Source organism: Oncorhynchus keta, unplaced genomic scaffold (genome assembly GCF_023373465.1).
Source record: "Oncorhynchus keta strain PuntledgeMale-10-30-2019 unplaced genomic scaffold, Oket_V2 Un_scaffold_6846_pilon_pilon, whole genome shotgun sequence".
NCBI classification, from domain to species: Eukaryota; Metazoa; Chordata; class Actinopteri; order Salmoniformes; family Salmonidae; genus Oncorhynchus; species Oncorhynchus keta.
In genome coordinates this window covers 180,209-193,576 of record NW_026290990.1, presented here as the reverse complement: position 1 = coordinate 193,576, position 13,368 = coordinate 180,209, and the positions used below count along the sequence as shown (strand labels likewise).

General features: G+C 39.0%; 1 long non-coding RNA gene across 8 annotated transcripts; it reads right to left on the bottom strand.

Annotated features, from left to right (window-relative positions):
* Positions 1-1,678: 1,678 nt before the first annotated feature.
* Positions 1,679-11,489, bottom strand: LOC127929360 (uncharacterized). 8 transcript variants are annotated; one of them, XR_008134658.1, is made up of 4 exons: positions 7,416-11,489; positions 5,837-6,290; positions 5,447-5,478; positions 1,679-1,797 (listed from the first exon to the last, which is right to left on the bottom strand). It is a non-coding gene; the product is annotated as an uncharacterized LOC127929360 (long non-coding RNA). The 8 variants fall into 8 exon arrangements; XR_008134662.1 differs by lacking the exon at positions 5,837-6,290 and having other exon boundaries at positions 7,512-11,489; XR_008134663.1 differs by lacking the exons at positions 5,447-5,478; positions 5,837-6,290 and adding an exon at positions 5,097-5,128 and having other exon boundaries at positions 7,512-11,489.
* Between the last annotated feature and the right edge of the window lie 1,879 nt (positions 11,490-13,368).

Genomic DNA, 13,368 nt, shown 5'->3' with positions numbered 1-13,368 from the left:
CTGTAAAGGCAGGTCCTCACCAGACATCACCGGCATCACAAAGCAGTGTCACACTGCTTTGCTTTATCTTGGCCAGGTCATTTTGTAAATGAGAACATGTTCTCAACTGGCCTATCTGGTTAAATAAAAGGTGGGGAGAAAACACCAATCGGGACAAGTTCTTCCAGTTTAAAAATATTATGTAAAGGTGTTACAAGCCGATGACATAGAGTACATAAAAGCCCTTTTCTAAACAATAAAAATGGCCAAATAAAAAGGTAGTAAACCCAAAATGGCTTTATAAAAAAAGTATACCAGTCACTGAGCCTACGAGTGACTAGAGAAGGCCAGCCAACCATTGTATATAAAGTGCAGTGGTGCGTAAGGGTTTTGCTGTTTAAAATAAATCTCAATGTGCCATGGTAAAGGGTGTCAATTGATACCAAACACTGAGCGGAAGCATTCATATATAAAATATCCCCATAGTCTAGTAAAGGCATAAATGTAGCTGATACTAGCCTCCTTCTGGCTTCAAAAGAAAAACAGGCCTTATTCCTAAAATAAAATCCCAACTTCAGTTTAATTTTTTTTTGTAAGTTCTTGAATGTGCAATTTAAAAGAGAGGCCTTCATCAATTAAAATGCCAAGATATTTATATGAGGTTAGTCTCAATCTCCTTGCCCTGACATGTAGTATCCAAGATATTTATATGAGGTTAGTCTCAATCTCCTTGCCCTGACAGGTAGTAATAGGTGAAAGGTTCAGAGGTCTATTTCTTGCTTTAGAAACCACCTGTAGTTTAGTGTTGTCAGTATTGAGGATAAGCTTTAATTGAAAGGTATGTTGAACAGTATAAAAAGCAGTTTGCAAGTTCTGGAAAGCTTTTGTGAGAGACGAGGCACAACAATAAATAACAGTATCATCAGCATAAAAGTGAAGTTGTGCATTTTGCACATTTTTGTCTAAATGATTAATATAAATAGTGAATAAAATGGGATCAAGTACACAGCCCTGGGGCACACCACTGCAGACAGAAATGAGCCCATCAAACAGAGTGCACTGAGTTCTATCAGACAGATAGTTAGCAAACAATGCAACTGCATGCTCCGAAAGACCTACTCTCGACAATCTCTGTCTCAGTATAGCATGATCAACAGTATCAAAAGCCACAGTGCTGTTTTTTGTCAAGGGCTTCAGTGATATCATTTAAAACATTCATGCCTGCTGTAATTGTGCTATGCTTTTTCCTGAAGGCCGAATGGTACAATGATAAAAATAGACATTACTATAATCTACTGTACCACCTCCATGACATTACTATAATCTGCTATACCACCCCCATGACATTAATATAATCTACAGTACCACCTCCATGACATTACTATTACTATAAACTACTATACCACTGAGGAAGTACAGTTCCCGCTCAGCCCAGTCAAAACTGTTCGCTGCTCTGGCCCCCCAATGGTGGAACAATTAATATCCCTCTACAGTACCACCTCCATGACATTACTATTACTATAAACTACTATACCACTGAGGAAGTACATTAAACTCCCTCACGACGCCAGGACAGCGGAGTCAATCACCACCTTCCGGAGACACCTGAAACCCCATCTACAAGGAATACCTAGGATATGACATTACTAGTAATCTACTCCCCTCCAAAAAAAGATTTAGATGCAAGTGGCTGTTCCACTGGATGTCATAAGGTGTATGCACCAATTTGTAAGTCGCTCTGGATAAGAGCGTCTGCTAAATGACTTAAATGTAAATGTAATACCACCCCCATGACATTACTGTAATCTACTGTACCACCTCCATGACATTACTATAATCTACAGTACCACCCCCATGACATTACTATAATCTACAGTACCACCTCCATGACATTACTATAATCTACTGTACCACCTCCATGACATTACTATAATCTACAGTACCACCTCCATGACATTACTATAATCTACAGTACCACCTCCATGACATTACTATAATCTACTGTACCACCTCCATGACATTACTATAATCTACTGTACCACCTCCATGACATTACTATAATCTACAGTACCACCTCCATGACATTACTATAATCTACAGTACCACCTCCATGACATTACTATAATCTACAGTACCACCTCCATGACATTACTATAATCTACTGTACCACCTCCATGACATTACTATAATCTACTGTACCACCTCCATGACATTACTATAATCTACTGTACCACCTCCATGACATTACTATAATCTACAGTACCACCTCCATGACATTACTATAATCTACTGTACCACCTCCATGACATTACTATAATCTACTGTCTGACATTACTACCACCTCCATGACATTACTATAATCTACTGTACCACCTCCATGACATTACTATAATCTACTGTACCACCTCCATGACATTACTATAATCTACTGTACCACCTCCATGACATTACTATAATCTACAGTACCACCTCCATGACATTACTATAATCTACTGTACCACCTCCATGACATTACTATAATCTACTGTACCTCCATGACATTACTATCCATGACATTACTATAATCTACTGTACCACCTCCATGACATTACTATAATCTACTGTACCACCTCCATGACATTACTATAATCTACTGTACCACCTCCACAACATTACTATAATCTACTGTACCACCTCCATGACATTACTATAATCTACTGTACCACCTCCATGACATTACTATAATCTACTGTACCACCTCCATGACATTACTATAATCTACAGTACCACCTCCATGACATTACTATAATCTACTGTACCACCTCCATGACATTACTGTAATCTACTGTACCACCTCCATGACATTACTATAATCTACTGTACCACCTCCATGACATTACTATAATCTACTGTACCACCTCCATGACATTACTATAATCTACTGTACCACCTCCATGACATTACTATAATCTACTGTACCACCTCCATGACATTACTATAATCTACTGTACCACCTCCATGACATTACTATAATCTACTGTACCACCTCCATGACATTACTATAATCTACTGTACCACCTCCATGACATTACTATAATCTACTGCACCACCTCCATGACATTCCATGACTATAAATCTACTGTACCACCTCCATGACATTACTATAATCTACTGTACCACCTCCATGACATTACTATAATCTACTGTACCACCTCCATGACATTACTATAATCTACTGTACCACCTCCATGACATTACTATAATCTACTGTACCACCTCCATGACATTACTATAATCTACTGTACCACCTCCATGACATTACTATAATCTACTGTACCACCTCCATGACATTACTATAATCTACTGTACCACCTCCATGACATTACTATAATCTACTGTACCACCTCCATGACATTACTATAATCTACTGTACCACCTCCATGACATTACTATAATCTACTGTACCACCTCCATGACATTACTATAATCTACAGTACCACCTCCATGACATTACTATAATCTCCATGACATTACTATAATCTACTGTACCACCTCCATGACATTACTATAATCTACTGTACCACCTCCATGACATTACTATAATCTACAGTACCACCTCCATGACATTACTATAATCTACTGTACCACCTCCATGACATTACTATAATCTACTGTACCACCTCCATGACATTACTATAATCTACTGTACCACCTCCATGACATTACTATAATCTACAGTACCACCTCCATGACATTACTATAATCTATCTCCATGACATTACTATAATCTACTGTACCACCTCCATGACATTACTATAATCTACTGTACCACCTCCATGACATTACTATAATCTACTGTACCACCTCCATGACATTACTATAATCTACTGTACCACCTCCATGACATTACTATAATCTACTGTACCACCTCCATGACATTACTATAATCTACTGTACCACCTCCATGACATTACTATAATCTACAGTACCACTCCATGACATTACTATAATCTACAGTACCACCTCCATGACATTACTATAATCTACCACCTACCACCTCCATGACATTACTATAATCTACTGTACCACCTCCATGACATTACTATAATCTACAGTACCACCTCCATGACATTACTATAATCTACTGTACCACCTCCATGACATTACTATAATCTACTGTACCACCTCCAACATTACTACTACAGTACCACCTCCATGACATTACTATAATCTACAGTACCACCTCCATGACATTACTATAATCTACTAGTACCACCTCCATGACATTACTATAATCTACTGTACCACCTCCATGACATTACTATAATCTACTGTACCACCTCCATGACATTACTATAATCTACTGTACCACCTCCATGACATTACTATAATCTACTGTACCACCTTCATGACATTACATGACATTACTATAATCTACTGTACCACCTCCATGACATTACTATAATCTACTGTACCACCTCCATGACATTACTATAATCTACTATACCACCTCCATGACATTACTATAATCTACTGTACCACCTCCATGACATTACTATAATCTACTGTACCACCTCCATGACATTACTATAATCTACTGTACCACCTCCATGACATTACTATAATCTACTGTACCACCTCCATGACATTACTATACTGTAATCTACTGTACCACCTCCATGACATTACTATGACTATAATCTACAGTACCACCTCCATGACATTACTATAATCTACTGTACCACCTCCATGACATTACTATAATCTACTACCACCTCCATGACATTACTATTACTATAATCTACTGTACCACCTCCATGACATTACTATAATCTACTGTACCACCTCCATGACATTACTATAATCTACTGTACCACCTCCATGACATTACTATAATCTACAGTACCACCTCCATGACATTACGTTGCTATAATCTACAGTACCACCTCCATGACATTACTATAATCTACAGTACCACCTCCATGACATTACTATAATCTACTGTACCACCTCCATGACATTACTATAATCTACTGTACCACCTCCATGACATTACTATAATCTACAGTACCACCTCCATGACATTACTATAATCTACTGTACCACCTCCATGACATTACTATAATCTACTGTACCACCTCCATGACATTACTATAATCTACTGTACCATCTCCATGACATTACTATTACTATAATCTACTGTACCACCTCCATGACATTACTATAATCTACTGTACCACCTCCATGACATTACTATAATCTACTGTACCACCTCCATGACATTACTATAATCTACAATACCACCTCCATGACATTACTATTACTATAATACACTATACCACCTCCATGACATTACTATTACTATAAACTACTATACCACCCCCATGACATTACTATTACTATAAACTACTATACCATCTCCATGACATTACTATTACTATAATCTACAGTACCACCTCCATGACATTACTATAATCTACTGTACCACCTCCATGACATTACTATAATCTACTGTACCATCTCCATGACATTACTATAATCTACAGTACCACCTCCATGACATTACTATAATCTACTGTACCACCTCCATGACATTACTATAATCTACTGTACCACCTCCATGACATTACTATAATCTACTGTACCACCTCCATGACATTACTATTACTATAATCTACAGTACCACCTCCATGACATTACTATAATCTACTGTACCACCTCCATGACATTACTATAATCTACTGTACCACCTCCATGACATTACTATAATCTACTGTACCACCTCCATGACATTACTATAATCTACTGTACCACCTCCATGACATTACTATAATCTACTGTACCACCTCCATGACATTACTATAATCTACTGTACCACCTCCATGACATTACTATAATCTACTGTACCACCTCCATGACATTACTATAATCTACAGTACCACCTCCATGACATTACTATAATCTACAGTACCACCTCCATGACATTACTATAATCTACTGTACCACCTCCATGACATTACTATAATCTACTGTACCACCTCCATGACATTACTATTACTATAATCTACTGTACCACCTCCATGACATTACTATAATCTACAGTACCACCTCCATGACATTACTATAATCTACTGTACCACCTCCATGACATTACTATAATCTACTGTACCACCTCCATGACATTACTATAATCTACTGTACCACCTCCATGACATTACTATAATCTACTGTACCACCTCCATGACATTACTATAATCTACTGTACCACCTCCATGACATTACTATAATCTACAGTACCACCTCCATGACATTACTATAATCTACTGTACCACCTCCATGACATTACTATTACTATAATCTACTGTACCACCTCCATGACATTACTATAATCTACAGTACCACCTCCATGACATTACTATAATCTACAGTACCACCTCCATGACATTACTATAATCTACTGTACCACCTCCATGACATTACTATTACTATAATCTACAGTACCACCTCCATGACATTACTATAATCTACAGTACCACCTCCATGACATTACTATAATCTACAGTACCACCTCCATGACATTACTATAATCTACAGTACCACCTCCATGACATTACTATAATCTACAGTACCACCTCCATGACATTACTATAATCTACAGTACCACCTCCATGACATTACTATAATCTACTGTACCACCTCCATGACATTACTATAATCTACTACCACCTAACATTACTATAATCTACTGTACCACCTCCATGACATTACTATAATCTACAGTACCACCTCCATGACATTACTATAATCTACTGTACCACCTCCATGACATTACTATAATCTACTGTACCACCTCCATGACATTACTATAATCTACTGTACCACCTCCATGACATTACTATAATCTACAGTACCACCTCCATGACATTACTATAATCTACTATACCACCTCCATGACATTACTATAATCTACAGACCATCTCCATGACATTACTATAATCTACAGTACCACCTCCATGACATTACTATAATCTACTGTACCACCTCCATGACATTACTATAATCTACTGTACCACCTCCATGACATTACTATAATCTACTGTACCACCTCCATGACATTACTATAATCTACAGTACCACCTCCATGACATTACTATAATCTACTGTACCACCTCCATGACATTACTATAATCTACTGTACCACCTCCATGACATTACTATAATCTACAGTACCACCTCCATGACATTACTATAATCTACTGTACCACCTCCATGACATTACTATAATCTACTGTACCACCTCCATGACATTACTATAATCTACTGTACCACCTCCATGACATTACTATAATCTACTGTACCACCTCCATGACATTACTATAATCTACTGTACCACCTCCATGACATTACTATAATCTACTGTACCACCTCCATGACATTACTATAATCTACTGTACCACCTCCATGACATTACTATAATCTACTATACCACCTCCATGACATTACTATAATCTACAGTACCACCTCCATGACATTACTATAATCTACAGTACCACCTCCATGACATTACTATAATCTACTGTACCACCTCCATGACATTACTATAATCTACAGTACCACCTCCATGACATTACTATAATCTACAGTACCACCTCCATGACATTACTATAATCTACAGTACCACCTCCATGACATTACTATAATCTACTGTACCACCTCCATGACATTACTATAATCTACTGTACCACCTCCATGACATTACTATAATCTACTGTACCACCTCCATGACATTACTATAATCTACTGTACCACCTCCATGACATTACTATAATCTACTGTACCACCTCCATGACATTACTATAATCTACTGTACCACCTCCATGACATTACTATAATCTACTGTACCATCTCCATGACATTACTATAATCTACAGTACCACCTCCATGACATTACTATAATCTACAGTACCACCTCCATGACATTACTATAATCTACAGTACCACCTCCATGACATTACTATAATCTACTATACCACCTCCATGACATTACTATAATCTACAGTACCACCTCCATGACATTACTATAATCTACAGTACCACCTCCATGACATTACTATAATCTACAGTACCACCTCCATGACATTACTATAATCTACAGTACCACCTCCATGACATTACTATAATCTACTGTACCACCTCCATGACATTACTATAATCTACTGTACCACCTCCATGACATTACTATAATCTACAGTACCACCTCCATGACATTACTATAATCTACTGTACCACCTCCATGACATTACTATTACTATAATCTACAGTACCACCTCCATGACATTACTATAATCTACTGTACCACCTCCATGACATTACTATAATCTACTGTACCACCTCCATGACATTACTATAATCTACTGTACCACCTCCATGACATTACTATAATCTACTGTACCACCTCCATGACATTACTATAATCTACTGTACCACCTCCATGACATTACTATAATCTACTGTACCACCTCCATGACATTACTATAATCTACTGTACCACCTCCATGACATTACTATAATCTACTGTACCACCTCCATGACATTACTATAATCTACTGTACCACCTCCATGACATTACTATAATCTACAGTACCACCTCCATGACATTACTATAATCTACTGTACCACCTCCATGACATTACTATAATCTACTGTACCACCTCCATGACATTACTATAATCTACTGTACCACCTCCATGACATTACTATAATCTACAGTACCACCTCCATGACATTACTATAATCTACTATACCACCTCCATGACATTACTATAATATACAGTACCACCTCCATGACATTACTATTACTATAATCTACTGTACCACCTCCATGACATTACTATAATCTACTGTACCACCTCCATGACATTACTATAATCTACTGTACCACCTCCATGACATTACTATAATCTACAGTACCACCTCCATGACATTACTATAATCTACTGTACCACCTCCATGACATTACTATAATCTACAGTACCACCTCCATGACATTACTATAATCTACAGTACCACCTCCATGACATTACTATAATCTACTGTACCACCTCCATGACATTACTATAATATACAGTACCACCTCCATGACATTACTATAATCTGCTATACCACCTCCATAACATTACTATAATCTACTGTACCACCTCCATGACATTACTGTAATCTACTGTACCACCTCCATGACATTACTATAATCTACTGTACCACCTCCATGACATTACTATAATCTACTGTACCACCTCCATGACATTACTATAATCTACTGTACCACCTCCATGACATTACTATAATCTACTATACCACCTCCATGACATTACTATAATCTACAGTACCACCTCCATGACATTACTATAATCTACTGTACCACCTCCATGACATTACTATAATCTACTGTACCACCTCCATGACATTACTATAATCTACTGTACCACCTCCATGACATTACTATAATCTACTGTACCACCTCCATGACATTACTATAATCTACTGTACCACCTCCATGACATTACTATAATCTACAGTACCACCTCCATGACATTACTATAATCTACAGTACCACCTCCATGACATTACTATAATCTACTGTACCACCTCCATGACATTACTATAATCTACAGTACCACCTCCATGACATTACTATAATCTACTGTACCACCTCCATGACATTACTATAATCTACTGTACCACCTCCATGACATTACTATAATCTACTGTACCACCTCCATGACATTACTATAATCTACTGTACCACCTCCATGACATTACTATAATCTACTGTACCACCTCCATGACATTACTGTAATCTACTGTACCACCTCCATGACATTACTATAATCTACTGTACCACCTCCATGACATTACTATAATCTACTATACCACCTCCATGACATTACTATAATCTACAGTACCACCTCCATGACATTACTATAATCTACTGTACCACCTCCATGACATTACTATAATCTACTGTACCACCTCCATGACATTACTATAATCTACAGTACCAGACTATCAACTCATAAACCAGATGTTCAGTAGCACCTGGTCTGCAGTGCACTACCTGCGACAGTGTTTATTCACCAAGATCTGACTCCTATTAATGATCTATTACATTGGGCGTACCTGTAATGCAGTACAACAATCCATATCACTGTGTTGCCTAAAGATCTGCCCCTGACTGTATTGTGGGTGCAATTCATTATCAGGTAGAACAGAAAAGCAGCAGTAGTCCAGACCTCGTAGGGCCAGATCTGTGTTCCCCTGGACTAGATTATAACTGTAGTTGAGGCTAATGCTGATGCTTCACAAAAGACTAGAAATTGGGTCAGAAATCCATTCATTGGGAACAAGAAGCATCAGCCTCCAGTCTATTGCATGCTGATGCAATGAAGTGTCTGCAACAACGTATCCTCACCAACTCAGACCTGGCAGACCTACATTATCCGTTTCAAAGTAGCCTAACCATTCCTCCATGGTCGTACCAAATGTATCCACCAGCACAAAAAAAAACATCGGGACTCGTTTCAATTGGTTGGTCATTATTAGCCTCTGAACACGCGCTGTATCTTTAAATGGGCCGATAACTTGACAGGAAAACTAAGTTGAAGAAAGACAGGTTCTGGACGGGCCTACTAAAGATAGGTTCGTGCATGGAGGGCTCAGCTCTGACATGGGGATACCTAGTGTGGCCTCGCTACTCGTTTATGGGTCTCTTTCACACTCCCTCCATCCCCCCTCACGACGCCATCGGTTTGTGGCATGGGACATGGAATGTGGAAGTCAAATAAAAGACGACATTTTGGCTACATAGTGGCTGACGTAGACGGGCTTTTTGTTTACAAGCCGATGTTAACCGCCATGAAGAAACAACCGCGTAAACAAGCACATTACACACTGGCGATACACTGAGAGCCATTTCCAAACCGAGGGAAAAGGAAAGAGATAAATGACGCTCGACTAGAAACACTGTCGCCTCTCCGGTCGGTCTACTCTATTCGCTCTGTTGTTTCCTTCCTTTATGTCACCAATTAACAGATATTCAACTCACCTGGTTCCAAAAGAGGTTTATGGTGGCGAAGTGATTGTGGTGGGTGTTAATATGAGAAACCAGTTTGAACGTGGTGTCCCCCGTTGACGTTGTATGTAGAGCAGGACGGAAGGAGGAAGGGATTGAAAGAGGGGTGACGTAAATGAAGAAACAACAGAGACCTCCTCCTCCTCCTCGCTGGCAGACAGGAGAGAAGTGCTGATAAACTGACATGGAGAATAGACACCTCGTTAGTATTGCCATTTCTACTAAGATATAATACATTTATCACCTTTACTTTCTTTTTAGTCATAGAACACATTTCGGTAGGCCAATAGGCTCCAACTCAAGGTCTGCCCCTAGCGGACTAAACCTCATTCCACGGTGAAGGAAGTTTATGGTGAACTTCACCAACAGAGTGGAGCAGAGACCAGGCTTTGCGGAATCTCGCTCCGACTTCATCGATTCGCTCAAGGTCAATAAGTAAAGGGATGACATGACGTGTGCCTTTGTGTCCAATCAAATCACACGCTCTAACAGCTGGTGACAACCATTCAAATGTAGATCATTACAGGCGCCAGTAAACAATACATTTGTTCCATAACTTTATTGACTTGGCACATTTCTGTCCAGACTCGTGTGCTGAGTTGCCACCTTCGAGAAACGTCTATTTATAACTGATAATAATGAATAATATCTCATTAAGTCCTTATTGGGCGTTGGGCCACCAGAGGGCGCTCTAGCACAATATACCCTGCAGACAGGCTTGGTGCAGACCATAGAGAATAATTGAGGCCCTAGTCGCCAAAAGGTTCTATTAATATAGGTTGTATTTAATATAGTTAACTGGGTGGGACTTCCAACTTTATTGGCTGATCCATCCCGATAACCCTGTTGGAGTCATGTCCTATCTGGATCAGCCAATCATGAAGAAAAATTACTACTTCAATATGGAGATTGCCTCAATGGCGCTGCCCATGCTGTTATACTATAATGGGAGAGATTTGATTTGATGCTATAATGGCAACAGATATAAAGATGAGTCCTCTGTCTATCTCTATGGCGCAGGCCCAGACCTGCCTTGTATTTTTGAAGGAGAGTAATTCCTTCATGTTTAAGGTTCAGTTGGATTCAGTTATGACAGATCTATTAGAATTCTTTAGATATTCAGCAGCTATGATTGTTGTGACTGAACACTGAACTCTTGATGTGCATACAGTAGTCTAAAGGCCATTCTATAATGAACTTGATTTAATTTTTTAAAAACATTTATTTATTCAAGGTTTCCCAATTGAGACCAGGGTCTCATTCCCAATGGTGCTCTGATAACAAACACCAGAGTCCTAAACTGCCCTTGTGGTACCAGGGAAACATTTGTTGAGATCGGTGTGGAATAACTTGACTGGCCTGCACAGAGCCCTGACCTCAACCGAATCGAACACCTTTGGAATGAATTGGAATGCCGACTGCGAGCCAGTCATTTCGCCTCACCCGCAATAACATCTGCTAAACACGTTATGTGACCAATAAAAATGTATTTGAATCAAGATGCAAGGAATTTTGTAGGTTATTCCAACTAAGGGCGGCACTAAAACGAATGGATGAATTACCTAAATATGTTGAGACCAGAGGGACCTCAAGAGTTAACCAATCCTGCGAGCAGGTTTCGTAGCTCATTCTTTTATACATTAGCAATGAAGTTCGGTAAGTTGGAAGCTTGTAGTAGGCCTTGGTTAACAAAAAGGGAGTAATTCATGGGACAAGAGTAGTGGCTGCTTCCACTGCTCCAGAGTCCAATGGCGGCGCGCTTTACACCACTCTAGCCGACGCTTGGCATTGCGCATGGTGGTCTTAGGCTTGTGTGTGGCTGCTTGGCCATTGAAACGCATTTCACAAAGCCCCTGACAAACAGTTATTGTGCTGACGTTGCTTCCAGAGGCAGTTTGGAACTCGGTAGTGAGTGTTGCAACCGAGGACAGATGATTTTTATGCTGTACACGCTTCAGCACTTGGAGGTCCCGTTCTGTGAGCTTGTATGGCCTACCACTTCTCGGCTGAGCCGTTGTTGCTCATAGACGTTTCCACTTCACAATAACAGCACATACACGGAACCCAAACCGTCTGCGCACGGCATCATGCATACATTTACTTTGTCCCCCTACACAAAATACGATCATGACACGCAGGTTACAATATCAAAACAAACTCTGAACCAATTACATTAATTATGTTATTATGTTATTCTATAGACCATACTGTATTAATATGATACCAGGGTAGGTTACTGTATGTTATTCTATAGACCATACTGTATTAATGATACCAGGGTA